The sequence below is a fragment of the Oryctolagus cuniculus genome, chromosome X, assembly GCF_051225735.1.
Source record: "Oryctolagus cuniculus isolate XC-2025 breed Fujian yellow rabbit chromosome X, ASM5122573v1, whole genome shotgun sequence".
NCBI classification, from domain to species: domain Eukaryota; kingdom Metazoa; phylum Chordata; class Mammalia; order Lagomorpha; family Leporidae; genus Oryctolagus; species Oryctolagus cuniculus.
This window is the reverse complement of record NC_142888.1, coordinates 100,157,057-100,182,725: the sequence shown is the minus strand read 5'-3', so window position 1 is coordinate 100,182,725 and position 25,669 is coordinate 100,157,057. Positions and strand designations below refer to the sequence as shown.

Sequence of the window (25,669 nt, the reverse complement as noted above, 5' to 3'; positions counted from 1 at the left end):
CTTTGCCGTTGGTTCACCCTCCAATGGCCGCCACGGCTGGCGCGCTGCGGCCAGCGCACCACACTGATCCGATGGCAGGAGCCAGGTGCTTCTCCTGGTCTCCCATGGGGTGCAGGGCCCAAGCACTTGGGCCATCCTCCACTGCACTCCCTGGCCACAGCAGAGAGCTGGCCTGGAAGAGGGGCAACCGGGACAGAATCCTGTGCCCCGACCGGGACTAGAACCCGGTGTGCGGCGCCACAAGGCGGAGGATTAGCCTAGTGAGCCGTGGCGCCGGCTGATTCAGATCTTTTATATTTATCAGTATCAGGTCAAATTTGGCTTTAGAGAACTCTTGCTTCTATGGCCAGATAAGGTTATTGTAGCCCATGGCAGATATCACTAAACTGATCTTACCACTCTTTTACAGCAAGCCTGGAAGCAGTTTCAGCATCCTTCTCAACACTGTGCTCTTGGTGACCAGCAACCACTATGAATTGCTTGGAACTGGCCTAACAGAGGAAACCAAATACTAACTCTGCGTGATCCCATAGGAGCAATCAGGACTTCTGTATTTCATTCTGTGCTTGGAAACTTTAGCTCATATGCTTTTTCCAGTAATTTTCCCTGATCGTTGCAGCCTACTCTTTTTATTCCCATGAAAATATTATTATCTCTAGAGTTAGTACCACGTATTTTAGTCTTTAGTTATCCAGTGAATCTAAAATAAATTGTATCTCTAAATTTGTATTTCAATGGCATTTTAAATGATAAGATGGCTCTTTCATTAATGCTTTCATTTATGCCTCCCTCTACAAAGGATAGGACACTAGAATGTCAAGTGCCCTGGTCTAACTTTCTGCCCATATCTATAGGCGTTGCTGTCTATTAAAGAAGGGGGAAAATAACGAGCTTAGGGAGACTTTTTTCATTTGTTTTTATTGGGTTTTTGCTGGCTTGGTGCCAATAGTCAAAATAGGAAGAAAAGTTTTTCTTTTGCATCCTGCAAAAATCCATTATCACACTCCCACATATGAGACCCCATTTCTCTAGCGCAGAAGAAAAGTTCTGATAAACTGTGGCAAGGGATTTCATACATTACTCCTCTGCAGGGTATTTTTGCATCTCTAAGTGGATGTCTTTGGGAAATACTTAACTCAAAGAATATATATATATATATATCTACTTCAAATCAAAGAATATGTATCTTTAGTGGAAAAATTCCAGAAAGTATGATATCTTAGGGAGGACAAAGGGAAGATGTTTGGAGGAAGGCTGGCACAAATTATGACATTTGATCAACTATGTAGTTTCCACATAATGCTGATGCTGGTGTGTGAACAGCTGTTATCGTTCAGGTTTGTTAATGTTTGCATAACACCATCAGCTCTCTCTGTGACTTGGTCACCTCTCCTGAGTGGCCAGGCCTCAAATGTGCTTTATTTCTTGGTGTTTCAAGTGCAGGCAACTTTGAACAACATTTTCAAGCAGACAGTTTCAGGGAATTCCAGGTGCCCTGTCCATTTCCATTTTGGGAGACATCTCCCAGACTCAAAAGATTTTAGGCCCTTGCTCCTTTTCCCTTAGCAAACCTGCTTCACTTCCTTCACACTGGGCATCAGTCACTGAAACAGCACAGAAGAGGATTTCTCAAGCTGGTGTTCTGTGAAACAAATTTGGTAAAACAGGTTTCTGTGCAAAGATACATTTAGAAAACCTGCGTTTCCATAGCACCTCTTGGAACTTCACCAGTACATATTAACATATTAAACGCTTTAAAAGTTCAACATTGGAAAAAAACTGTATAACTTTGTTTAACCCACAGTCTTTCTAAACTAATTTAACCCTTTTGTCAGATAAGAATCCTTAAATATTGCTTAAAATTAATATTTTAGGGAAGAAAAGGTAGACAAATCCAGGCCACAGAGTGCATTCTTCAGGTTTTTTCTTTTTAGGTAGTATAAATGTAAGGCCACCACAAAACCCACCAAATGTGGATTTAAGGGAAAGGGTTTATTGACAAGGGAAATCCAACAGGTGGGAGGGAAGAGGTGAAGAAGAGAGAGAGAAGAAAGAGATCTGGAGAGAGTGAGCGAGCACTTGTTTGGGAAGCAGGTCCTTTTAGACTTTTGTTGGGGGGTGGCAGGGTAGTAGGAACAGGGAATCCCATTAAGGTGGGGCTGGAGCTGACACCTGTGGTTGGGCCCTCTGGTCACCTGGATTCCAGCGATGGCAGTGGGGTCTAGAGCCTGGGATGGTGTCTGGGGCATGGATCACACCACAGATAAGACGGAGCCATTTTACTAACAATAAAGCACAATGGTAGATTAGTAGATTGTCAGCACTCCTCCAAAGGTTCAAGTGATATTACTGTAAGATAGTCACAAAACACACCAAACACCGGATTAAAGGAAAGGGTTTATTTGCGAAAACCCAGTAGGCTGGAGGGAAGGGGTGAGTAAGGAAAAAGTAAGAGAGAGAGAGAGAGCGAGGAGAGAAGAGTGAGGAGAGGAGAGGAGCGAGACAAGAGAGCTAGGAGAGAGAGGGAGAGAGAGGAGACGAGAGAAGAGAGAAGACAAAGGAGCCACTGAGAGAGAGAGAGAGAGAGAGGGAGGGAGGGAGGGAGGAGTGAGAGGGAAGCCAAGAGAGAGCAGAGAGACAGCCAGAGAGAGAGAACAAGAGAGAGCCACCTGTTGAGGAACAGATCCTTTTAAAACTTTGCCAGAGGGCGGGCAGGGAAGCAGGAGCAGCTAATCCCATTAGGATGGAGATGGAGCTTGACACGGGTGGTTGGGCCATGAGGCCACCTGGCTTTCAGCAGTGGTGGCAGGGGCCAGGGCCTAGGATGTAAATCAGGGTGTAGATGGCGCCATAGATAAAACTGCACCATTTTCCTAACAATTACTCTTTTTTTTTCCTTTGTTTCCTTCTTTTTAAATCATTGACACTTTTCCAATGACCCTTAACCTTGAATGTTTGGGGAATAGCATGATGTAATAAAAGGTATAATTCTAATTAATTTACCCACTAGTTTTTGGTTTTTTGCAGACTAATATTTTTATAGCCTCATTTTCTTGATGTGTGAATTGTGGATAATTCCAAGGTCACAGGTCTGCTTTGAGAATTGATACAAGAAAAATAAAACACTGGTAAGAAAGAGCATTTTATTTTTTTGCTCTTTACCCACCTTCATCACATAAGATTAACCTTTTTTTAAGTATACTCTTTTAAGAAAGGAGAATCTCATAAACCATGTGTTTGCAGTTATACATTAATTTTTAAAGAGAATATATTTTTTCCTCTTAGTAAAACTAACGGAACAAAATTCCCCGTGTGTTGTCATGTGCTTATTAAGAGTTGTTCTTTTATTTTATTTTTTTACTATTAATTCCAAGCCTCAAAAACCAGTAAAGTATATGACCTTGCCAGTAATAGCTCAAGCTCTTGCTATTAAATGTAGGATGCATCACATACCATTCCAAAATATTGGCTTTAGCAAGGAATGAATTATTAAACGTCAAATTGTTATTTCCCGTGACAGTTTCCAAATGGACTGGGTCTGCACTAACAAGTAGTGAAATGCGCCTCCAGCCACCTCGCAGCTGTAGAAGAAACGGATCGCAACTCCAGTGGACTCATTTTACCTGGCAGCAGAGCACTGGAAGGCTCACCCATCTGTCAACATACATTTCTCTTCCAATCTCCTTGAGCCCCTTCTTCTTGAATTGTTTCTTGTTTAAAGAGAAAATCAAGAGCTAGTCAAAATAGTGGCTTTTTATAAGGACATTTCAAGCCAGACAACTCTTGGTAGTTTATATATATATATATATACACACACACACACATCATATATACATATGTATACATATATATAATATATGGACATATATTATACATATATATGCATATATATACAGATATATATATGGTATGTCCATATATTAAACCATTAAAGCAACTGACTCTTAACTTGCCAACATTCCCTTTCCTGTTTCACCCCCTCCCAAGATGAATAGACTGAAAAACAACAGGTTTGTTAATTAAATTAGTTATGAACCAAACATATTTAATATTTCTAGGCAAGGAGAAAATCAATTAGAAAATAGCTTAAGATAAATTTGTACTTAAAATGATAGGACTACTACTTCTTAGATTAAGTTAAATTATTATGCATCAATTAAAAAGTTTTGCTGGAAAATAGGTCCTGTTCTGAAATATGTATTATTATCACTTTCTTATGGCTTCAAATTGGTATGCATAAAAGCTGACATCTCATATAATACAGATGATTGTCCATACATTTCTTGTTAATTGAAACCACCCAGAATTCAGCTGTCAATTGATTGCCATTATAAACTTGAATCCTATAATTTTCTCAATCACCAGGCAGAAATATTTCATAGCTTTTACAGAAACATTCTTATTACGTTCTTCTCAAAATTGTCTAAAGAAGTAGTGAGCTAGGAGACTTAGTCCAAGAATCTTTTTTGTGGTGATGTACCTTTTGGGGAGCATTTTAAAATTAGTTCATTTGGTTGCCTGGAGGTGTTTAGCTTAATAGCGTTGCAGGTTTTTAGCTACCTAATAGCTGCAACTATATAAAGCAATAATTCTAAATATGTGTTGATAGACACAAAATGTTTAAAAGACATAATTTGTATGACAAAAAGAACAACAAATATAGAAGCAAAGATTTTTTTTGTATATAATTGATACTAACCTAGTATTAATGTGAACTAATTTGTTATAAAGAAACTAATTTTAATCTTCAGGGCAACCATTAGGAATGTAACTAAAAATATTTAACTGAAGAAACAACAAGGGAATGAAAATGGTACACTAGAAAATACCTATTCAATACAAAACATGGTAATGAAGGAAAAGAAAAATCAAAAACCAAAGTTAAAAATCAAATAGCAAGATTACTGCAAAAATTTGACTTCATCTGCAATTATATTACATGTACATGGACTAAGCACGCCAAAGGAAAGGAAGGCACATATTGGTAGAATGGATAAAAATGACTCAGTTAGATGTAGTCTATGATAGGCACAAATCTAAAGTGTGCTGAAATGCAAAATATATTGAAGGTAAAAAATATGAAAAAATACATATCATACCAATAGTAATAGAAGAAAGCTGGAATGGCTATGCTAATATAGACAAAAATGGACTCTAAAGGAAAAGTTAAATACAAAGGCTGATATTTTAGAATGATGAAAGCCAATCCATCAAGAAATGGTAATTATTAAAAACATGTGTACCTAAAAACATAATCTGAGGCTGGTGTTGTGAAACAGTGGGTTAAGATGCCACCTGCGCCACTGACATTATATATGGTTTCTGGTTCAAGTTGTGCCTGTTCCACTTCTGATCCAGTTCCCTGCTAATGCAATTGAGAAAGCAGCAGAAGATGGCCCAAGTCCTTGGCCCCATGCCACTCACATTAGAGACCTAGGGAAACTTCCGGGCTCCTGGAACAGGACAATTGGCCAATTTTGAGTTTAAGTAGAATTTAAAAATGTAATCCTAAATAACAAAAGAGTTAAAGTCATGAGGATAATTGAACGATACATTGAAATGAATGAAATGGAAAATAAACAAACTTAAGGGATGTGATAAAATGAATTACTAAAGGAAAACTTATAAACACACCTATATTAAAAATGAAATACCATCTTAATAGCCTAAATTTGCAACTTAAGAAACTAATGAGTAAGGCAAGCTAACCTTAAGTGAGAAGTAGAAAATAAAAACTGTAGCAGAACTATTCAAAGATAGAATAGAAAAAACTATAGAGAAATAACCACCAACAAAGTTGATTTTTTGAAGGGATCAACAGAACTGAGAAACTTTTAACAAGACTAATCAAGAGAAAAGAGAGAAGACCTAAATTAACAAAATCAAAGATGAAAGGGGATATTACTACATACCTTACAGAATTGTTTTTAAGAAATATTCTAAGAGAGCACTACAAACAACTCTATAAAAACAAATTAGATAACTCAGCTGGAATTGAAAAATTCATAAGGAATTCAAATGATTGAAGCAAAAGTAGAAAATCGGAGTGTACATATAGCAAGTAAAGATACTGATTAGTGTAAAGAACTCGTCACAAAATACATAATGATACGATGACTTCAGAGTTAAGTTCCACCAAATATTTAAACAATCGGCACAAATTCTTCTCAAAAACTTTGAAAAAAATGAAAGAAAATGGAAGCCTTCTGAATTCATTAATTCATTCTATGAGGCCAGTATTATCATGAGATTAAACCCAGAAAATAGATATCACAAGAAACAAATACTACAGACCAATATTATTTATGAATATAAATATAAAATTTTATAACAATATTATCAAATTACATACAGCACCACATAAAATATATCATGTCCATATAGGATTTATACCGTATTTGTTTAATATTTCAAAGTCATTCCATAATAGAACCAATGGAAATGCTCCCATGATAATTTCAATGGGTACACAAAATTTGGATAATATCCAACATTGTATATGAAACAATTCAGCAAAATAGGAATGCAATGGTGTTTCCTCAAGTTGGTGAAGGGCGTCTATGAAAAATCTACAACTAGGGGCTGGTATTGTGGCATAGCAGGTTACGCCACAGCCTTTGATACTAGCATTCCATAAAGGTGCTGGCTTGTGTCCTGGTTGCTCCACTTCTGATGCATCTCCCTGATAATGTGCCTGGGAAAAGAGCAGAGGATTTCCCAAGTACTTGGGCCCCTGTACCCACATGGGAGACCTAGAGGAAGCTCCTGGCTCCTGGCTTTTGCCTGGCCCAGCTATGGCTGTTGCATCCCTTTGGGGAGTAAACCAGCCTGTGATGGAAGATCTCTCTGTCTTTCTCTCTCTCTGTTTCACTTTCTCCTTCTCTGTGTTGCTCTGCCTTTCAAATAAATAAATAATCATTTAAAATTAATTCACCATCATAGTTTATTCTATTGAAGTTCTATATTTCTCCTATTAAATATAGACCTGTAAATGTTATCAACTGTTGTCTGGCATAGTAACCATCATCAGTATAACAGCAGGATCTAACTTCTCCTTTTCTACATTGTCAATAATGTATAGTGGTTAAGATCATGTACTCTGAAATGTTACATCCTGACTCTTATGTTTACTAGACATAGGTTCTGAATATGTTTCTTTATCTTGGTGAATCCTCTTCTTAAAAATGAGTACCTATCTTCATAAGGTTATGGTAACAAACAAGCTAATTTTGTGGGGCACTGAGAACATGACAAATGATATATGATGAAACTTTTAAAAGTTCATAAAAATCAAATTTAAAAAAAAAGTATAGTTTGATGGATTAAATTTTGAGATCCATAAGTAGCTTTTTTTAAACTTTTATTTAGTAAATATAATTTTCCAAAGTACAGTTTATGGATTACAATGGCTTCCCCATCCCATAACTTCCCTCCCACCTGCACCCCTCCCATCTCCCGCTCCCTCTCCCATTCCATTCACATCAAGATTCATTTTCAATTATCTTTATATACAGAAGATCGATTTAGTATATATTAAGTAAAGATTTCATCAGTTTGCGCGCGCACAGAACATAAAGTGTAAAATAATGTTTGAGTACTAGTTATAGTATTTTTTTTTTATTATTTTTTTTGACAGGCAGAGTGGACAGTGAGAGAGAGAGACAGAGAGAAAGGTCTTCCTTTGCCGTTGGTTCACCCTCCAATGGCCGCCGCGGCCGGCGCGCTGCGGCCGGCGCACCGCGCTGATCCGATGGCAGGAGCCAGGAGCCAGGTGCTTTTCCTGGTCTCCCATGGGGTGCAGGGCCCAAGCACCTGGGCCATCCTCCACTGCACTCCCTGGCCACAGCAGAGGGCTGGCCTGGAAGAGGGGCAACCGGGACAGAATCCGGCGCCCCGACCGGGACTAGAACCCGGTGTGCCAGCGCCGCTAGGCGGAGGATTAGCCTATTGAGCCACGGCGCCGGCCACTAGTTATAGTATTAATTAGAAGCTTTTTTATAATATACATTTCTATGAACATTTTGAATCTAACAGATGAATTTCAAATTTTTTCACACAAATTGAATTTATCTTTTAAATCATTTTCATAAACTTTTTAAAGTATCATGTATCAAGATGTATTATTTAAATTTATCAAATCTTTGATGGCTTGAGGATCATAGAAAACATTATAAAACAGAAAACTTGGAAAAATACATTAATATTATATCTATGAGAGTTCAGGCTAAGCCCATTTTAAGGAGTCCTCTACAAGTTGCCACTAAGTGGAACTCCTATATGCTTTCCTTATACTGTGAAGAATCAGTTTTCCTCTTACCCATAATTCAATAGATATTGTTATCACCTTTTCCATATTGAATCTTTGTGATTATCCCATGTATTAGTCTGCTCCCCAAAGTAAGCATTTAGAATCACCTGACAATTTAAGATACAAACCACTGCCTACTCTCAAGCTATGGCCTTTGATGTCTTTCCAAGAAAATCTATTAAAAAATAAACTAACAGTAGTATATGTTTTCTAAAACATAGTGCTTTTGAATATGCCAGATAAATTAGTTTATTGAAGATTTTTTTTTCCTTGGAATCACTAAATTGTTGATAGAAATCAATTGCCAAGTTGGGACTATGCAGCTAAGTCATTCATCTCTTTTCAAATAGGATGGTACTTTGAGCATTTTAAGGAAAAAGGAAATTTAAAAATGCATAAATTTTATTTCTCCACATAAGCTCCATCAAGTTCAAGGAACTTTTCTTTTTTAAAAGATTTTCTTTACTAATTTGAAAGGCATAGTTACAGAGAGAAAAGGAGAGACAGAGGGATTGTCCATCCATTGGTTCATTCCTAAAATGGTTGCAATGACTGGGGCTAGGCCAGTCCGAAGCCAGGAGCCACGAGCTGCTTTTGGATCTTCCACATGGGTGCAGGGGCCCAAGCACTTAGGCCCTCCTTTGTTGTTTTCCCATGCATTTTAGCTAGGAACTGCATTGGAAGTAGAGCAGCCAGGACTTGAACTGGTACCCGTATGGGACACTGGCACTGCAGGCTGTGGTTTAATCCACTGAGTCACAGTGCCAGCCCCTCAAGAGACTTTTCTGAAATGATACCTGACATGTAGTCCATCCCTGAAGAATTGAGTATCCTGAAAATTTAAACATGTCAGTTTACCTTATTAAGAAAATGAGGTGCTCTTTAAATTTAGATTTTCATAAGATTAAGAAAAAAAACAGAAGTCACAAAGAGCCAAATCATGACTTTGAGGTAGATGCCTAGTGATTTCCCATTGAAAATATCAACTAACTGTCCTCATGTGATGAGAAGAATGCAGAGTGTTGTGGTAGAGAAAGACTCTGCTAAGGATTTCTTGGGCATGTTTATGCTAAAGCATTGGACTTCTCAACACTCTGTAAAGAAGTAGATGTTCTTTTTCTTTGGCCCTCCAGAAATAGAAACAAGATAAATGACTTGATAATTCCAGACAATTATTGCCATTTCCTTTCCTCTTGTATAGTTTACTTTTGTTTGAGTGGTCCACTTCTGCTTCTTGCTTTGATTGTATTTTGTCTTCAGGAATGTACTGGTAAAGCCATATTTCATCTCTGATTCCAATTCTTCCAAGAAATGCTTCAAAATCTTGATCCTACTTGTTTAAAATTTCCATTGAAAGTCTGCTATTTTCTACAACTGATCTGAGCACAATGGTTTTGACATTGATCAAGCAAAAAATTCACTCCAATTCAGTCAGAATTGCCCACTCTTTTTTTTAAAGATTTATTTATTTATTTATTTGACAGGTAGAGTTGCAGACAGTGAGAGAGAGACAGAGAGAAAGGTCTTCCATCCGATGGCTCACCCCCTAAATGGCCGCAATGGCCGGAGCCACGCCGATCCGAAGCCAGGAGCCAGGTGCTTCTCCTGGTCTCTCATGTTGGTGTGGAATTAAAGAGGGAAAAAGACACAGATTTCTAGGAATGGTTTGGTCAGACTGAACGAAGAAGTTGAACCAGAATCACTTGGGCCATCCTCCACTGCTTTCCCAGGCCACAGCAGAGAGCTGGACTGGAAGAGGAGCAACCGGGACTAGAACCCAACACCCATATGGGATGCCGGTGCCGAAGGTGGAGGATTAACCTAGTGCGCCATGACACTGGCCCCTGGAATTGCCAACTCTTAACCAGTTGAGATGTCTATGGCATTGCCTATTTATTGTTTCTGCTGTTAGTCATAGGTAGATCTTTTTCAATTAGAGGACAAAGTTCACTTTTCTATCACAGATTAACCTGGATGGTCTGTCACTGCAGGCTTCATCTTCAACTTCCCCTTTGTTCCTTATCAAATGAGTTAGCCATTTGTAAACTGCTGATTTCTTTGGGGTATTGTCGCAGTAAACTTTTCATAAAGTGGCAATGAGTTTCTCATTCTTCCACCCAAACTTCATCACAAAGTTTTTTTTTATCCTTGCTTCAATTTTAGCGGAACTCATATTGCTTGGACAGGGGTTCTTTCCAAACTAATGTATTATTATTCTTACTGCCTCAAAATCCATCCTTTTCAGACATGTTATACCAACTTATTTCAGATTTTAGCACAAAATAAATTATGAAATTTATGTATTTTTTCATACGACACATTTTGTATGAATTGTTTCAAGACTCCTCAGATATATTGGGTTAGCCTAGAAATAGCTGTTGAGACAGAATTGGAAATGTAAAACATTTTTTTGGTGGGGATGAGAAGATAAATGGAAGTTATAGACTATGTTTAAGGTCTGAGAATTGTGGAATTAAAGAGGGAAAAAGACACAGATTTCTAGGAATGGTTTGGTCAGACTGAACGAAGAAGTTGAACCAGAATCACTTACCAGAGATGTTCTATCTTTTCTCAGAATTAAGGTGATTCAGTACCTCTGTTGTGCTCAGTCGTTGTCTGGAAGAAGACTGAAAGGAGTGTGTTCTTCACATGGTGGTAGATCCTGGCAGGCCATTTTGCCTCCCAAAAGAAAAGCTCTAAGCAGTGCATTTTTGTGAATCACTGCTGTTTCCAAAAACCCATCCTCTTCCACAATATACGTTTAAAGGAAACTTCTTCAAAAACTTTATGGAGATTGTTCTTGAAATAATGTGATTAAAAGTTGAGTGTGTGTGTGTGTGTGTTTCTGGTCAGGGCATTGGAAGTATTTTATGAGTGGTAACACATGTCTAAAAAATAATATGGTTAAATGTTGTGAGTCATGCTGAAATAGCAATGCCATGGATGAATTGAAATAAATACATAGGAATTATTCTTCATCAAAATCTCATTTTTGTTTTCACCCCAGATTCAGTTTGGTTGCCCTAAATCATTTCCTTCCATAGGAGAATATGAATAGATATCTTGATTCTAAGACACTTAACCTTTGAGGTGCTAAAGGGACAAATATTAGCCAAGCAAGATTATGATATGATTTTTTAATTCTCTGACTCTGCTCTGGATTTGTGCTTCTGTGTGATTAGTGCTTGAGCCTTTCTTTTCACTCCAGATTCATTTTTTTTCTTGATCAAGTGTTTCCTTTGATGAAGGCAAAGGAATCCCTAAGCATATGTACATAATCTCAGGGGATCCTGGAAGCAGTGAGTTTTAATGAAGCACTTAGGATAATTTCATAATATCTTAGTTAGCATAACTTATGTTATACTAACAAATATCAATGACTTAGTAATATATTAATGACTTAATAAAGCAGAAAGAAGTTCTCATTTATGCTATGTGTTCACTACAGTTCAGTGTGGGGCTTTGTTTACAACAGTAATTCAGGGCTCCAGGCTGATGTAGGCTCAGTCAGTGCAGAAACATTGGCCTTCTTAATTGCTGTAAGACAGTAAGAAATCTCTAGAGAGTTTCTCAACTGAAATTAAATGCTTCAATGTGGAAGTAAGCATTCATTTACCAGAACAATCCACATGTCTCTGCTTAAGTACTGGGGGTTTAGAAGTGTGGTAGATTATATTGATATTTGGAGATCTATAAACATATGCTTTAGTGACATGACCTTCACACATAAAATATCCCCTTGATTTTTTTCTAATTATAGAACATACTCATACCCTCTCCCAAAGAAACTAATCCAAATTCCCATAAAGACACTGTATCATGCTAACAACTGAGTTTCAGTAAAGCAAGATAATTTTTATTATAGTAAAAACACATAAACATTTCTCATCCTAACAATTTTAAGTACAGATTTCAGTAGCAGTTAAGTATATTCACATTGTTGTGAAACAGATATCCAGAAATATCTTATGTTGCAAATCTGAAACTATTTACTCATTAAACAACAGTTCTCCTTTTTGTCCTCCCCACAACTTCTGGTACCCATTATTGTATTTTCTCTAACTATGCATTTGACTATTTTAGATACTTCATATGTTCATATTTATATGTGGACAATTGGACTATTCATATTGTCCATATATGGACCGTTAGATTACTTTCACCACCTTTGTCTACTGTGGATCGTACCACATAAACATGGATATGTAAATATCTTTTTAAGGCTCTGCTTTCAATTCTTTTGAGAATATATATAGAAGTAGAATATGAGCTCATATGGTAATTTTATTATTAATTTTTTGGAGTCCCCATACTGTTCCCTACAGTGATTTCATCATTTTGTAATCCCACCAACAGTGCATAAAAGCTCCATTTTCTCTACACCCTCAACTCTGTCTCTGTCTATATATAGGCATCCTAACAGGTACAAAATGATACTCACTGTGGTTTTGACTTATATTTCCCTGATTAGTGACTTGAATATATTTTAATAATTTGTTGGCCATTTGTATGCTTCCTTTGGAGAAATGTCTATTCAAGTCCTCAGCTCCTTTTTAAGTTAGCTTTTTTGTTTTAAATTATGATCATTTCTTTCATATTATGGATAATAGCCACTAATCTAAAGTATGGTTTGCAAATATTTTCTTTCATTCTGTAGATTGCTTTTTCATTCTTTTGAGTTAGGTGAGATCTCATGGTTTTGATTTGTATTTCTCTACTAGTATATTCAATTAATGATATTTCTTTAGTAACTAATATTTCACTAGTCATTGGCTTGTTAGTATACCATCTTTGAAAAAATGTGTATTTATGTACTTTGGTCATTTTTCAACCAGGTTATTTGTTTTCTGTAGTTTTTTTTAAATTTTTTTCATTCTGTAAATTGTGTTTTTGCTCTGTTGATTACTTCTTTTGCTTTTTAGTTTGATATAATCCTACTTGTATACTCTTATGTTACCTGTACTTGTGATATTATATTCATGAAACCATTGCTAAATGCAGTATCATTAAGATCATCTCCTATATTTTTTAGAAGTTTTATAATCTCCTATATTTTTTAGAATTTTTATAGTTTATGTCTTATGTTCAGGCCTTTAACCCATTTAGAGTTAAATTTTGTATATAATTTAATTAAGGCTCCCACTTAATTCTGGTGCATGTTAATGACACGCAGCTTTCTGAATACCATTAGTTGAAGAGATTTTCATTTCTGCATTGACTAATCTTGGCTCCTTTGTCAAGATCACTTGATATTTTATGCGAAGGTTTGTTTTTAAGACTGTTTCATTGGTTTATTTGTTTTTATGTTATACCAAGTTGTTTTGAGTAAATATGAGTTTTGAAGTGTGACCCTTTTAACTTTCAAAAAAATATTGTTGTGGTTATTTGAAGTCCTTTGGGATTGAATAATAATTTTAGGATTAGTTTTGCTATTTCTGCAAGAAATACTGGTGGAATTTTGATGAAGACTGCATTGAGTCTGTAGATTGCTTTTGGTAGCATACACATTATAACAATATTAAATCTTCCAATCCATAAACACGAGATATTTTTGCACTTATTTGTCTTTAATTTCTTGCATGGTGTCTTAATGTTGAGAGCATAATTCTCCCACCTTCTTGGTTAGATTTATTCCTAAGTATGTCAAATTTTTGCTACTATTGTAAATGAAGATTTTTTGTTAACTCTTTTTCATTAATATCCAAATTGAAGAAGAAGAATTAAACCTAATATTTTCATATGACATGATCTTACATGGAGAAAACGCTAAATATTCCACCAAATACTGTTTAGAACTAATGATCAATTGGGTCAACTTGTCTACAAAACTCAATACACAAAATAAGTAGGATTTATGTACAACAATCTGAAAAGAACATTGAGAAAACAATAAAAAAAACCTAGGCAAGGTTAGTTCAATCTGCTATCTGAGATTTCTTCAAGGGAAGGTCTTTTATTTTGCACTTTGTGATCCACATTTTGGACCAAAACATGCAACCGAGTGCAAGGGAAATTACCATTGACCAGGCCTGGGTCATAGACCACTGCTGTGACCACGTCAGGGGGGCTTAGTATTGGCTTTAACCAAGAATGTCAATAAATTTGGAAAAGGCAATTCTCCTGAAAGAAGATGGAGTCAGGCTACCAGAATTTGAAAAGAAATAGTTGAGTAGAAAAAAAAAAATGACAATGATTTGTTTCCTGTTTTTTTTTTTATTTTTTTCATGTCTCTGATTTCTCTGATTTCTGACTTCTGTTTAGATTTTGTTCTTGTCTTTTTGTTTTGCTTATCTTTGTGAAACTATGCTCCACACTGGCTCACATTCAGAGCTCAGTCTCTTTTCCTTGATTTCCATATCGATGCTCATATAGGGTCTTTATGCCAAAATTTCCTGAAGGATTTTGGAGAAGAGGTGTCTGATTTTGGCAATGCAACTTTAAGTTGAGTCTTGATAACCAATTTCTTAAAGAATTTTAAACTGATACAGCCTCCCACCTTCTTTCTTGTTCCTTATACTTTCTTGTTCCTCTGCTCTGTCCAGACTGTTAACCAGGTCTTCTCATGAGTCATTATATAAAACAATATTTCCCATTTTTCCTTTCAGAGCAATATGGCACACCCTTTATCCTGTCATAGTGCTTTTGACTGTACTAATGCAAAAAAGTATATTAATGCCCACAAAAATATGTTGGCTGCCACAGTCAAGAAGAGTCCTCAGATGTCTAAAATATTTGAGTCAAGTGCTCTGGGCAAACTGGCTTTAGGGGAGGTAGTCTTTGGGCTGGAATATTGGAAAAGCAATACATTAAGAATCAAGAGATCTGGATTTTAGATCAAATTCAGTATGAACAGAACAACTGAGGAGTCACCAACATTCTCTGGGCTTCAGTTTCCTCAGTATAAATTGAGAGCATTGAGAGTGATTGTATTAAAGATCCTAATTCAGGTTTATGCTTTTACTTCCAAATGCACTTTCAAGGGTTTTTGCTTCTGGCTTACAATGATCTTAAGTAAGCTGTTACTGTTATCAATATGAAGAAGTAAATCAACTGTTTCCCATTAAAACGTTTGTCTATTATAGAAAACGGGCTAGTGGGTGGAAATTTTATGATGTGTGATGCATTTGTCTTTACATAAGCCATTGGACATGTTACTTTTATGCCCCCCAGATTCTCTTCTGGTATCAATCTCTGCATAGTAGCACCTCCCCAAAGTTCATGCAGAGTGACTACAAAGAAATTATATGAAAAGTTGTATATCTATAAAATCTGCATCTGCTAAAGGTCAACAAAATTAGAAATTCTGTGAGGCCTGCTGATACTCAAAAGCTGCATTGCTCACTGTGTTGCCAGAGTGCATGTGCTTTGGCTTCTGGAGATATATATTCCAGTTTATACTCTGGAAACTGCCTAATATCCAAATGCAATCAGAAGAGTAATCAAGCATACCTGTCTTCATCATTTTGTACCCAAATAAAATGTCTTGTTTAAATTAGTCCCTGTTAGCTCATCATAGAAGAATAGATCGGGCTCATGGAATATTGCAGTTGAAAAGGACGTTAGAGATTCTTTAATACAATCACTCTCAATGCTCTCAATTTATACTGAGGAAACTGAAGCCCAGAGAATGTTGGTGACTCCTCAGTTGTTCTGTTCATACTGAATTTGATCTAAAATCCAGATCTCTTGATTCTTAATGTATTGCTTTTCCAATATTCCAGCCCAAAGACTACCTCCCCTAAAGCCAGTTTGCCCAGAGCACTTGACTCAAATATTTTAGACATCTGAGGACTCTTCTTGACTGTGGCAGCCAACATATTTTTGTGGGCATTAATATACTTTTTTGCATTAGTACAGTCAAAAACACTATGAAAAGGTTAACAGTACTATAGTTTGTCATTCTGCTATTTTGTCTTTAAGTAGAAAAGCCTATGGGAGCAACTTGGGGTAATAAAGGTTAATCACTGGGAGCTTAAGGGTTCTTATGCTTAATTGGTGGACGATTAAAGATACTCAAGGTTAACAGCTGTGTTTTCCAAGCCAGTAATTCCCTTCATAGAATGTTTCCCCTGTGGGATTTGCCAAACCTATCAATCAATTTTAGCCACCAGCCAATAGGATAGCAAATTCAGGGGCCTAACCATAAAGGGATTTAGAGGTGAAGTGGATGATCTTAACCATAGCTATAAATTTAATTTTCTTTAAGAATAGTTTGGTTATCTTCAGAGTACTCTATACTTTCCTTATTTTATATCCAAATTGTTTTGGTTTTGTTATATAGATGAAGGCTTAAATGGTACTTATTCTAAGGCCCATAAAGCTGATCAAATAAGTTTAGTGTTTTCTTTTTGTTAAAAATCTTTATTAATATAAAGAGAAAAGATTTTATAAATTCCCTAGGTACAATTCCAAGAAGACAACCACACTTCCCCCACTTCCCTGATCCTACTCCCAATCCTCCCCTCTGCTGCTCTCTCTTCATCAATATTTCTATTAAGGCTAGTTGCTGGTTTTGAAAACTACAGTACTTGATTAAGTTTTTCCAAGATTAATCAGCACTATCAAAACTGATTTGCTAATCATTACAGAATATTAACTAGACTGTAGCTAGTTATCAATACATGTTCAAAATATAGAGTATAAACTTCAAATAAATATTAAACTTGGAAGGGAATTTAAAGAGACCATTCATTTTCAAGCAGGAAAAATGAGGAAGCCTAGGGAGACTGCATACCTACCCAAGGTCAACTACACTACCTAAGTCTAGGACCTTATCTTTTGATGCCTGGTGGCCATTTATTTACAGCTGGTTTATATATTTTTCTGAGCCAAATATTGCTGCTTCATTGTAACAGTGGAGGTGGTTAGTAAGTTAGGCGTGGATTCCTTTGGCAAGCTTGTGTTTTTATAGTCGACAAAGAAGATGACTTAAAACTGAAAACATGTACCATTAGTAAGAGAAGTGGAAAAAATTTACTTTTGGTATAACTTTCTCATATATGGTAGAACATACTACATTTCATATTGGATTAGTATCAGCTATTTTTCTCATTCAATCCCAATTGATTTCCTATTCCTCGTTAATGAATCAATCTATAATAAAATCTTCTAGAGAAATCAGACACCAATGACTTCATAGACTATTATACAGGTGTTATAGAAATTGTTTACCCAATCCCTTGACAAATTTTGAAAATTTCAACACTCAGTGTAGTTTGGATGTATGTGTGCAATTAGTATTTATCTCTTTTTGTCAATAATAACTTTTTACTTCAGTAAATAAAAATTGATTCCAAAGATTAATTTATTTAAAATCACTCAGTGGGCAAATTGATTCTCACATGCCAATTATCTCCTTTAAAATATTTTACCTTGTGTCTTGTAAAAGAAAAAGAAAATATACTGCATTCCTAATGCAACATTTAGGTAATGTGTTTAATTATTAGAGATAGATTTGTCATTTTATTGTGATTATCCAGAAAGTTTAAGCAACATGTAATTTATGCGAAGCATGAAATTGGCATGACTCAGAGAGAGGTCTATTGGAAAATGCTAATAGTGGCACTTGGCGGGATGTTTCATGGCAAGCTCAGGGCTCTCAGTGTATGGGTGTGGGCAAGCGTTTCCAGTAGGCTGAAGCCATAACTCACAGGTATGCTTTCACAGTAATCCTTATAATTAAGTAGGAAATTACAATAGAAAAACCCAGGTGCTACTTAAAAACCAACCCATTAGTTTTTGGTTAATCATGATGCAATAATGATGGCTGTGAGCAATTTCCCATTTTTCTAATCTCAGCTGCTTTGCTTGATCCTCAGATTTGTTCTAAAAGGAATAATTATCACTAGTTGTAACCAGTCAAGAATCAGAAACTGCTAATGGCCTGGGATTTCAAACTAGTGGATTTTTTTCTCCTTTGATTGCCTGCCTATTTGACTTGCACTTGAGTCAAATTTATTCTATTCTCTAAGAAGCTCATTGAGAAAAAGGTATTTTTCTGTACTTTGAAGATTGATCACAAGCAAAAGCAAGATTGAGCAAGGGCAGTTTTCCTCTCTGCTGAAAATGTGACTCTGGCTGCTACCCACTGTCAGTTTATCAACATATTAACATACAAATATAAAAATCAGGAGTAAATTCTTCCATAAAACTTTTTAAATTAAACTTGTCCTTTGTTGCTCCTGAATTTTGAAATAGAATCAGTGAATGGAACATAGAGCTGTACTTTGACTCAAAAGAGAGAAACACAACTGATGATTAGGGTCAAGGACCACAGAATGAGCTAGTTCTCTTTTTAAAATATTTATTTATTTATTTGAAAGAGAGAGGAGAGGCAAAGAGAGAGAGGTCCTCTATCCAATGGTTCACTCCCCAATTGGCCGCAACAGCCAGAGCTGTGTTGATCCAAAGCCAGGAGCTAGGAGCCTCCTCTGGGTCTCCCATGCAGGTGCAGGGGCCCAAGGACTTGGGCCATCTTCCACTGCCCTCCCAGGCCATAGCAGAGAGCTGGATCGGAAGTGGAGCAGCCGGGAATAGAACCGGCACCCATATGGGATGCTGGTGCTTCAGGCCAGGGTGTTAACCCACTGCACTATGCCGCTGGCCACTAGATATTGCAACAGTAGGCTTTGTGCAAACTGGAAATCAGAGGCTAGAGATTGGAAGGTCCCATTTCAAGCATACTATAGATAATAAAATCCCTGATTGTAAAAGAAGCTAGAGTAGATAATTCCATTCCTTTTCTTAAGTGTAAGAATCTATATTTCAAATCTGGTTTCTTGGCTCTGTCCACAATTCAAAATTTGCTCTCCATCTTTTCCTAGGTCATAGACTGCTCTCATACCAATTTAGGATATGCAATTCTAAAAGCACACTCATTGTGCCCCAACCCTACTAGGTTTATATTTTCTATGTAACTTGTATCTTTCAACTAAAGAAAAGACTGAGATGTAGAGTTCTGTGCATTATAGCAGGTTGTTGGGAAGCCATGTTTTGGACAGGTCTTGCCTTGGGACTTACCTGTAGCACCTGAAAAATTATATCTCCTGGACCAGAAACTCTAGAATCTTAGATTTATTTTTTTATGTGAAGCTTTCCCCAGTGAAGATTTGAAACAAAACGAAACACAATGAAATACAGTAAATATGTTTGTGGGTTGAGCAATGAATTAAATAAAATTAAGTCATAAATGTGGTATCCACAGAAAAAGAATTTACCTTTTATATATCTGGGATGTTTCATAAGGGAAAACAAGTTCAGTAATTTAATATATATTCGAGGGGACATCTTTTATGAATACCTCATTGCATCTTTAAAACCTTTATATTGACATACGAAATACAAAAAAACTATGAATAACATATATAATTCTGATGACTTTGGAAATAAGTATATGCTCATGAAACTGTCACCACAATCAGGGCCATAAGCAGTCATCACCTGCAAAGTTTCACTGCTGCCTTCTTTATTTTTATTCAGTTTTTAAAAAAAATTTTGTAGTACGAGCACCTAATGTAAGATCTTCATTCTCAGTAAGTTTTTAAGTATATAATACAGTGCTGTTAACTGTATGCATAATGTTGTAGCACAGGTCTTCAGAATTTAATCATATTGTATTGATACTGTGTATCAAATATTAAATTTTTATGATATATATATATTTTTAAAAGATACATTTATTGTTTGTATATTTGAAAGGCAGAGACAATGTGGAAATAGCTTCCACCTATTGGTTCATTGCCAAAAGCTGGGCAAGGCAATAGCCAGGAGCCTAAAATGCTACCCATGTCTCCCATGTGGGAGGCAGGACCTGGAGCCATACTTGCTGCCTCATAGAGTGTGCATCAGGAGAAAGCTGGAATCAGAAAAAAAAAAAGCTGAGACTTGAACCCAGGCAGTCTCATATCAGATGTATGTGTCGTAAATGGTGTATTAACCACTGTACCAAATGCCTGCTCCAATAGTTATTATTAATACCTTTATCGTTTAACTTTTATACTAGAGTTAAAAGTAATTTATGTACCGCCATTATAATATTACTATATTCTGTTTGCCTATGTTGTTACATTTTCCAGTAAGAATTCTACTTTTGTGTTTCTGTTCAGTATCTTTTTATTTCAACTTGTAGAGCTTTCTTAACACTTCTAAGGTAGGTCAGGAGGTGATGAATTCTCTGCTTTTGCTTATTCGGAAAAATCTTTTATCTTTCCTTCATTTTTAAAAGGGAAGTTTGTCAGGCATGATATTGCAGGTTTGCAGTTTTCCCATTAAATCTTCTATTGTAATTAGAGTCTAATCACATATACTAAGTAAGCTTGAACTTCTCTGATAACTCTCAATTAAAAGCAAACAAAACATAACAAAAAACCATTGCCTTTGCTAACCCTTTCAGTTTTTTGGCACCTCCTGCAATCTCAGTGTGAAAGAAGATAATGAAAAATTTGATGACCTACTCTAGGAAATTTGAGGAACTTCATCTACAAATGAAGGTCCAAAACATGTATCTTAATGTTGATTATGAAAGTTGGGCAAATTGTATCATTGAGAACAGGCTAAGCTTAAATTTTCAATTTTTCTGGGAAAATATTGTGATCTTGGTCTATTTCATTTTCTACTTTTGTTAGGAACTGATACAGACAAGTAATTCTCAATTATTTAAGAAGTCAACAGTGAAGTTATAATGAAAAATGGAATTTGATATAGAACCTTAGGGATAGAAATAATATGGAATGACACAGACTCAAATGAAATGGAGAGCTCATATCCCATTTCAAAGAGGTAACCACTATCCAGCTAAGTAAGCTTATAGTACACTGATCGCTAGATCATCCAAAATTTTGTGGACTAGAAACTTAGAATTTTATAGATCCTGATTTTCAAGTGTCTGCAGCCCATGAAAATGTTTTGAAAATATTGTGTGGGCTTAACAAAAACCATTTGTTTGTCAGTTTTGTTTTCAAGTTTTCTTTAGGCATTCTGAAGGAATAGAGCATGCCATACAAATTGGAATTCCTAGAAGCTCCTCTTGCTTGCATCTACTCCCCCACACCTGTCTTTGAAAGAGAAAAAAGAGCACATTTTTGAGAATGGAAAAGAGGGATAGGGAAAAGTTCTCTTCAGAAATAATGGTGATGGCTACTGGTTGTCCAGGGTGTGTTTCAGACACTATTTTTTCCTAACTGGAAATCTACAGGGTAAATATGGTAATGCCTACTTGTTTTGGACTTTTGTGACACCTGGCAGATCCTCATCCAAAAATGTGGCCAGATGCAGATGCTAGTAAGGGCATACACATACTCATACACATCAAGAGGTTATGAAAATGCTTATTAGTTACATAATGAGCCTTTCTGTAATATCACGTCAGACTTCCTAAGCTGGTATGAAAGTGGCTTAAGAGAGTAACTAAAGGACATTATTTCTGTATTTTTACTATTGCTTGAAGTGTGGCCGATGTGAGGATTTCCAATCACAAGCAGGAGTTTGCATGATTTTTTTCTCTAGTACCAAAGTGGGAACATCCTGGCTTTCTTAGCAGCTTTTCCAAATGTAGAACTAAGCGCAAGAGACAGGGTTGCAACTTAAAACTGTCAGGAGTCCTGGCTATGAGGCTTTACCAAGTCATGTTGCACAAATCCATAAATTGTCCACATCTCTGGGTCCTTATCTAAAAATATACAATAAAGACTGACTTCATGTTCTAATTTTTGTTATTTACTTATTTTCAGTTTATGTGTGTGTACGTGAGAGAGAGAGAGAGAGAGAGAGAGAGAAGGGAATATCTTCTAACTGTTGGTTCACTACTGCTATGTTTGCTACTTTTAATTGTTACAAAATTAGAGGTCATAAACTGGGGGTGTGGTTTAAAATATAAAGAATTAATTAGTTATATTCAAAAATAAGATTACACGTGCAAAGAAATCTAGTGAACTCCCATATATATAACTAGAGGGAGCTGACTAGATGTTGCCCCTTTAGATAGGACACACACTCTCCAGGTCATCACAGTTTATTTGCTCCTTAGTGTCTCTTGATGGTATAGAAGAAAGCACTTGTTATTTATAATCTGATTTGTGCAATTGCTCTTTGGAAGTTTAATTATGACACAGCATAGATTTATTTGAGCCTATCATCTCTGGAGTTTATTTTAGCTTCTTGAATCTGAAGGCTTTCACATTTTGCCAAATTTGGAAAATCTTCAGTGATTATTTTTTCAAATACTCTTTCAACTCCACTCTCTCCTCTGCTTTTGGGATGCTGATAACAGGGATGTTAAATGTTTGGTTATTGTCTGTCAGAGCCCTGAGGATTTGCTTATTTTTTCAGACTTTTCTGTCTATTTTTAAAAATTATTTGTCTGAAAGGGAAAGAGAGGCAGAAAGAAAGAGAGAGCAAGCTCCAACATGCTAGTTCACTACTCAAATGCTGTCAACCTCCTGGACTGGGGTGGGCTGAAGCCACAAGCCAGGAACTAAATCTTGGTCTCCAACATTGGTTACAGGGACATGGTCACTTGCATTATCACCTGCTACCTCCTAGAGTGTGCATCAGCAGGAAGCTAGAATTCCGAGGAGAAATGAGACTCAAACTCAAGCACTCTGATATGGTATATGGATGTTCCAAGTGGTGTCTTAACCACTAGGCCAGATGCCTCCATCATTTCTGTTATTTATTGGGTAAGTTGTGATTTCAGATTCAGTGATTTTACCCTGGATCATCTTTCCTTTACTACTGAGCCAATCTACTGAGTTCATTATTTCAGTTACTTTATTCCTCTAGTCATTGTATAATTTCTAATTTTTAAAAAAAAATATATTTCTTTTGGTGACATTTTCTATTTTTACATTTAAGATATTCATAACTGATTGTTGTAGCACTTTGAGAAAGGCTTATCTACAGTCCTTGTCAAACAAGTCTAGCATTTGATGCATCATAGTATTGGTATCATTTTGTTATCCTTCCTTCCTCTATTTCTGATGAGTGGCATGATGGGTGATATTTCTTTTGAATTTTGGGCATTTTAATTATTATGTAAGAAAACTCTGAAGACTATTTCCGTCTTTCATTATAGCAGGAAGTCACACTGTTTAGGTTTAGCATATAGGTCTTGGCCTATTTTCGTGGACTGTATCTCTGATAATTTAATTTTCTGAAAATTTGTAGTGCTGTTTTTTTGGTGCATGTTGATCCTGCTGGTGGTGTCTGAGGGGGCAGAAACAGCCTTTCTGGGTGGGGAAAGGGAGTCTGTAGCCAATATGGATAAACAGAGCTTCCCTAGCTGAGTGCATGCTGTGGCTCCCCTTTCGGTGCTAGCCAGGAGCTCTGGTTCTTTGACTAGAGTCTCAGGCTCAGAAGAGACAAGGTCTGTTTACTGGACTGGATGGCTGATTGTAATGGGATATCTCTGCCTGTGTCACACAACTAATGAGTGTCCTAGACAGTGGGAGGAGACAAGGATTACTTTATCACCTGAGCACTTATGACAACATCCCCCCTGCAGGTGCTGCCTGGCTGCCTGATAGCTCTGTGTATGAGCAGGAAGGATCAGGTGCAGTCAGATGAGAAAGAACTTCCTGTGTCAGTGGAACTCCTCCTGATCAGTCCCTCTTGTTGGTGCTACTGGGAATGCCTGTCAGTATGTGCGGGTCTGCCACTCAATCCAGACAAGGTATGAACAAACCCACCTGAATCATTTTCTCCTGTTTGGTCAGAGTGGGAGATGCTGAGCCTGAATTGCATTCTCCTGTTGAGGGTAGTGTCTTAAGACACTGCCACTATGTTGGTTCTTCAATTATGGTGTCCCTCACTGATCCACCTCCCCCTTTACACGTTTCAGATTTCTGCTCTGGTATCTTTTTATGTGCATGTTGTTTCCACATTTTATAGGTATATTTTGGAGAGAACAGAGAAATACGAATCTGCAGGATCTTGTCTTGACTGTACATTGTTTTTATTTTTTACAGATGATTTGCTTTATTTATAAATGTTAACTTTCCTAGCACCTTGATCGTTCTAAGTTTATTGTCTGTAATAAACTCTTTCTCCTAACGGGCCATCAAAGAAGGAGATAACTTTCTCTGAAGGGAGGAGAGAACTTCCACTTTGACCATGGCCTTGTCTAAAAATTATCAGAGTTGGCGAACTCAAGAGGCATCCACAGCCTTGGCAGCTCATGACAAGAGCCTCGGGTGATTACTGACGTCATAAATAAGAGTGTCAATTTGTTAAATCAACAACAGGAGTCACTGTGCACTTACTCCCCATGTAGGATCTCTGTCCTTAATATGTTGTACTATGTGAATTAATGGTATAGCTAGTACTCAAACAGTACTGTATACTTTGTGTTTCTGTGTGGGTGCAAACTGTTGAAATCTTTACTTAATATATACTAAATTGATCTTATGTATATAAAGATAATTAAAAATGAATTTTGATATAAATGGGATGGGAAAGGGAGTGCGAGATGGGATGGTTGTGGGTGGGAGAGAGGTTATAGAGGGGGAAAGCCACTGTAATCCAAAAATTGTACTTTGGAAATTTATATTTATTCACTAAAAGTTAAAAAAAATTAAAAAAATGTTAAAAAAAACCTCTTTCTCCTAAAAGTCATAAGTCTTTATAACAGAGTGCTATCTATGATGAGGAGCATATCTCCGAGATCTGCTCTCTTCCAACATCTGCCAGATGTTGTTTCCATAATTTCCTTGAGTAGAAGTGACCTCTGTTGCTGGCAATATGGTATTATATCTTGTGGCAGAACACCTCCAAAGATTTAGAATTCGTATGTGAAATAATGCTTGGGATTTTGCCTACCCTCTTTACCTAGTCAATTGTTTTCATAAATAACCTCAAGGAAACTTCCTCTGCTCACCGCCTCTCAGGAGTTCCCAACCAGAAACTCTTCTAAAAACCATTTCCCAGAAAAACCACACACAAATGGCCACTAACTTTCCTTCACATCCCATGAGTTTTTTACAAGCATCTTCTCAAATCTGTATTCCCTAGAAGGCTCAATATGCTCTGCATCCAGCCTATATTTCCCACTTCATTGCTCAGCACAGCCTCTATTTTATATTCAGTTAGGTAGTCTTTCCTTATCCATAGGGGATGCATTATAAGACCCTCAGTGGATGTCTGAAACTGTAGACGGTACTTAGTCAACTACATACTTATGCCTTTCCTACACATACCTATGTTAAGGTTTACCTTGTAGATTAGGTAGTATAATATATGAATAACAACTAATAGTAAAATGCAATAGTTAAATCTACATACTGTGATAAAAGTTCTATCAACATGATATTTCACTCTCTCTCCAAATATTTGATTGTGCTACACTTACCCTTGTTGAATCTGGCTGAC

General features: G+C 36.6%; 1 long non-coding RNA gene across 2 annotated transcripts in view; it reads left to right on the top strand.

Annotated features, from left to right (window-relative positions):
- LOC149119712 (uncharacterized) overlaps window positions 1-23,970 on the top strand; it is a 394,158-nt gene extending 370,188 nt beyond the window's left edge. The window contains exons 3-4 of one of the 2 annotated variants that reach the window (XR_016227620.1): window positions 22,809-22,983; window positions 23,808-23,970. This is a non-coding gene — a long non-coding RNA (uncharacterized LOC149119712). Of the gene's footprint in view, window positions 1-409; window positions 679-22,808; window positions 22,984-23,807 lie in introns of those variants that run through there. The other variant, XR_016227619.1, reaches the window with a different exon arrangement.
- Window positions 23,971-25,669: the final 1,699 nt, after the last annotated feature.